The following is a 5,524-nucleotide window of genomic DNA, read 5'->3' as shown; positions in this document are numbered from 1 at the left end:
AAAAGCTGCGCTCAGTTTACTGCCTGGATGGTTACGGATGAGGCGATGCAAAGGATGGACAAATGTTTACAAAAATGACAAATGGTTCTGTTTATTTTGCTTGGATTTTCTTTTGACGTTGTTTTTCCTGTTTTCTGAACCCGCCTCCCTCTGATCACTCAGATCATACACTACAATACTTCTGTACTGCAGTATAATGTGTTTTTTCTTTGGCAGTACCATTACTAGCCCTGGGGGTCCCTGAGGCCCAACCACTGCAGCAGGACCCCATAAAAGACAGACAGGGTTCTTCCTGTTCCCTCCTCCCATCTGCTGAATGACAATGAGGCGGCGTCTTCTCCCCAAAATACTATGCAGGCCCTGTGCAGAACTGGTTGGATGAGTCAGGAGATTCCTGTATACACACCTCTACCCATATTTACATTTCATTAGACTAATATATATTTCACATGGCAGCTGGAAATTAATTCCGGATCCATGAGTCAGAGCTCAACAATAAACACTCATTATCTGATGATTTAATTAGCTTGCCTGAATAGTGACTCATTTAGCAGAATTAGGAGTAAAACAATGGCGCCCTATGGGAGTCAGAATCAGGAGATAACAGGATCAAACTAATGAGAGTAGGACCGTCACCGGGTCTGGACTGCCCATAGTGAGAGTAGGACCGTCACCGGGTCTGGACTGCCCATAGTGAGAGTAGGACCGTCACCGGGTCTGGACTGCTCATAGTGAGAGTAGGACCGTCACCCGGTCTGGACTGCCCATAGTGAGAGTAGGACCGTCACCCGGTCTGGACTGCTCATAGTGAGAGTGGGACCGTCACCGGGTCTGGACTGCCCATAGTGAGAGTAGGACCGTCACCGGGTCTGGACTGCCCATAGTGAGAGTAGGACCGTCACCGGGTCTGGACGGCTCATAATGAGAGTAGGACTGTCACCGGGTCTGGACTGCTCATAGTGAGAGTAGGACTGTCACCGGGTCTGGACTGCCCATAGTGAGAGTAGGACCGTCACCGGGTCTGGACTGCCCATAGTGAGAGTAGGACCGTCACCCGGTCTGGACTGCTCATAGTGAGAGTGGGACCGTCACCGGGTCTGGACTGCCCATAGTGAGAGTAGGACCGTCACCGGGTCTGGACTGCCCATAGTGAGAGTAGGACCGTCACCGGGTCTGGACGGCTCATAATGAGAGTAGGACCGTCACCGGGTCTGGACTGCCCATAGTGAGAGTAGGACTGTCACCGGGTCTGGACTGCCCATAGTGAGAGTAGGACTGTCACCGGGTCTGGACTGCTCATAGTGAGAGTAGGACTGTCACCGGGTCTGGACTGCTCATAGTGAGAGTAGGACTGTCACCGGGTCTGGACTGCTCATAGTGAGAGTAGGACCGTCACCGGGTCTGGACTGCTCATAGTGAGAGTAGGACTGTCACCCGGTCTGGACTGCCCATAGTGAGAGTAGGACCGTCACCGGGTCTGGACTGCTCATAGTGAGAGTAGGACCGTCACCGGGTCTGGACTGCCCATAGTGAGAGTAGGACCGTCACCGGGTCTGGACGGCTCATAGTGAGAGTAGGACCGTCACCGGGTCTGGACTGCTCATAGTGAGAGTAGGACCGTCACCGGGTCTGGACTGCTCATAGTGAGAGTAGGACCGTCACCGGGTCTGGACGGCTCATAGTGAGAGTAGGACCGTCACCGGGTCTGGACTGCTCACAGTGAGAGTAGGACCGTCACCGGGTCTGGACGGCTCATAGTGAGAGTAGGACTGTCAGCCGGTCTGGACGGCTCATAGTGAGAGTAGGACCGTCACTGGGTCTGGACTGCTCATAGTGAGAGTAGGACCGTCACCGGGTCTGGACTGCTCATAGTCAGAGTGGGACCGTCACAGGGTCTGGACGGCTCATAGTGAGAGTAGGACTGTCAGCCGGTCTGGACTGCCCATAGTGAGAGTAGGACCGTCACCGGGTCTGGACGGCTCATAGTGAGAGTAGGACCGTCACCGGGTCTGGACTGCTCATAGTGAGAGTAGGACCGTCACCGGGTCTGGACTGCTCATAGTGAGAGTAGGACTGTCACCGGGTCTGGACTGCCCATAGTGAGAGTAGGACCGTCACCGGGTCTGGACGGCTCATAGTGAGAGTAGGACCGTCACCGGGTCTGGACGGCTCATAGTGAGAGTAGGACTGTCACCGGGTCTGGACTGCTCATAGTGAGAGTAGGACCGTCACCGGGTCTGGACGGCTCATAGTGAGAGTAGGACTGTCACCGGGTCTGGACTGCTCATAGTGAGAGTAGGACCGTCACCGGGTCTGGACGGCTCATAGTGAGAGTAGGACTGTCACCGGGTCTGGACTGCTCATAGTGAGAGTAGGACTGTCACCGGGTCTGGACTGCTCATAGTGAGAGTAGGACCGTCACCGGGTCTGGACGGCTCATAGTGAGAGTAGGACTGTCACCCGGTCTGGACGGCTCATAGTGAGAGTAGGACCGTCACCCGGTCTGGACTGCTCATAGTGAGAGTAGGACCGTCACCGGGTCTGGACGGCTCATAGTGAGAGTAGGACCGTCACCGGGTCTGGACGGCTCATAGTGAGAGTAGGACTGTCACCCGGTCTGGACGGCTCATAGTGAGAGTAGGACCGTCACCCGGTCTGGACTGCTCATAGTGAGAGTAGGACCGTCACCCGGTCTGGACGGCTCATAGTGAGAGTAGGACCGTCACCCGGTCTGGACTGCTCATAGTGAGAGTAGGACCGTCACCGGGTCTGGACGGCTCATAGTGAGAGTAGGACTGTCACCGGGTCTGGACGGCTCATAGTGAGAGTAGGACCGTCACCCGGTCTGGACTGCTCATAATGAGAGTAGGACTGTCACTGGGTCTGGACTGCTCATAGTGAGAGTAGGACCGTCACCCGGTCTGGACTGCTCATAGTGAGAGTAGGACCGTCACCGGGTCTGGACTGCTCATAGTGAGAGTAGGACCCTCACCGGGTCTGGACGGCTCATAGTGAGAGTAGGACCGTCACCCGGTCTGGACTGCTCATAATGAGAGTAGGACTGTCACTGGGTCTGGACTGCTCATAGTGAGAGTAGGACCGTCACCGGGTCTGGACTGCTCATAGTGAGAGTAGGACCGTCACCCGGTCTGGACTGCCCATAGTGAGAGTAGGACCGTCACCGGGTCTGGACTGCTCATAGTCAGCGTAGGACCGTCACCGGGTCTGGACTGCTCATAGTGAGAGTAGGACTGTCACCGGGTCTGGACTGCTCATAGTGAGAGTAGGACCGTCACCGGGTCTGGACTGCTCATAGTGACCCTACCACCCTGCATACCCATTAAGGCCCACTTAGACACAACGATTCACTCAAAATTCACCCAAAAGCCGTTGTGTCTGAAGTCTAACGGGCGGCCATCCTGCACTGTTCGTTCATCGCTAACTTTTAGCAAGCCAAGTCAATGATAATCCTTATCAGCGCCCGCTGAGTTCTCAGCGGGATACTAGCGGATTCTATTCTTTCAGCTGGTCTCAGCGACAGCTCCGAGAACAAAGCAGCCGTATGCAGAAGACATACAGCGGGAGCCTTCATTTACCCACTAATAAGCCCTTAGGCCTCCTGCCCACGGGCGTCGCAGGATACGCCCACGGATTAACACCCCAGGAGTACCGCGGTGGTAAACAAAACGTGCCTACTAGTGAGTGTGGAAAAACACGCGTGTGTCCGCGGTCTCCATTAATACTATATTATTGCAGACCTCCCGCAGCGTAAATCCGCGAAAATAGAACATGCCGCAATATTTTTCCTGGTGCGGAAATTCCACATGTGGGCATTGGCAGGCAGAATAGCCATTAGGTTCAATAGAACCTAGTAGCTGCGGAATGCTGCCACGGGAACCGCGATACAAATCTGTTTGTGGGCATTTGGCCCAAAGTAGCTAATTAGCTACTTAAGAGTTATACAAAGTGATCGCCCAAAGCCGTCCCTTAAACTGCCAATGGAGCGATTTTCGAGCGATCACCTGTCAGTGGGCCTTTAGAGTTGAGTTGTCTGAAGTTGCCGTTAATGTGGAAGCATGACGACTTGCCGCCATGTTGGGGGGCGTCGCCACTTTCCTCTGACAGATGATAAGGAGGAGGAAGAAGGACCAAGCACATTGAACTCCAAGGCCCGATCCTTATGTTCCCCAAGAGAAACGTCATTACCCCCCCCCCCCCCCCCCCACGGCACTGATCTAAGTTATGGCACTGTTGGGGGACTTGACGAGGAGCCCCGCGAGGTATTGTTTATACTCACCCGCTCCTGCCATCCACGCCGTCACCCACTCATGTTGGCGCACGGTATGAATATCTGACTCTTCTTGGCGGCATCAATGGCCCAGTCGCCATTTTGTTTATCATCTGATTGTTGCTTTGCTTCAAGGAGCGTTCTACAGAATAGTTGTGGGTCAGGAGGGGCGGCGGCTCCCTTTAAGGAGAGCACCCAAAAAGTGTGTGGAGACCCCTAGGGGGTGAGTGTGCTGCCCACCAATAGGTGGCGCTGTAGAGGTTCATGATGATTGGCCGTGTAAAGGGGCCTTAGGATATTACATATCGGCATGCAGGGGGGCTTATACATGGGCCGATCTATCACTTCAATGACGAATGACGACATAGTCCGCTGGTGCAGCCGCTTAGACAAACGAGAAATCCCTCAGAACCGTTCACTCTTACACAGCTGCTGTATAAGTAAATGAGAAGGACGGAATGAGCGCGGTGTAAACTGAATGAGCGCGGTGTAAACTGAATGAGCGCGGTGTAAACTGAATGAGCGCGGTGTAAACTGAAATGAGCGCGGTGTAAACTGAAATGAGCGCGGTGTAAACTGAATGAGTGCGGTGTAAACTGAATGAGCGCGGTGTAAACTGAATGAGCGCGGTGCAAACTGAATGAGCGCGGTGCAAACTGAATGAGCGCGGTGCAAACTGAATGAGCGCGGTGCAAGCTGAATGAGCGCGGTGCAAACTGAATGAGCGCGGTGCAAGCTGAATGAGCGCGGTGTAAACTAAATGAGCGCGGTGTAAACTGAATGAGCGCGGTGTAAGCTGAATGAGCGCGGTGTAAGCTGAATGAGCGCGGTGTAAGCTGAATGAGCGCGGTGTAAACTGAATGAGCGCGGTGTAAACTGAATGAGCGCGGTGTAAGCTGAATGAGCGCGGTGTAAGCTGAATGAGCGCGGTGTAAGCTGAATGAGCGCGGTGTAAGCTGAATGAGCGCGGTGTAAGCTGAATGAGCGTGGTGTAAGCTGAATGAGCGCGGTGTAAACTGAATGAGCGCGGTGTAAACTGAATGAGCGCGGTGTAAAGTGAATGAGCGCGGTGCAAACTGAATGAGCGCGGTGTAAGCTGAATGAGCGCGGTGTAAACTGAATGAGCGCGGTGTAAACTGAATGAGCGCGGTGTAAGCTGAATGAGCGCGGTGTAAACTGAATGAGCGCGGTGTAAGCTGAATGAGCGCGGTGTAAGCTGAATGAGCGTGGTGTAAG

Source organism: Eleutherodactylus coqui, chromosome 6 (genome assembly GCF_035609145.1).
Source record: "Eleutherodactylus coqui strain aEleCoq1 chromosome 6, aEleCoq1.hap1, whole genome shotgun sequence".
NCBI classification, from domain to species: domain Eukaryota; kingdom Metazoa; phylum Chordata; class Amphibia; order Anura; family Eleutherodactylidae; genus Eleutherodactylus; species Eleutherodactylus coqui.
Note: the sequence above shows the minus strand (reverse complement) of the source record.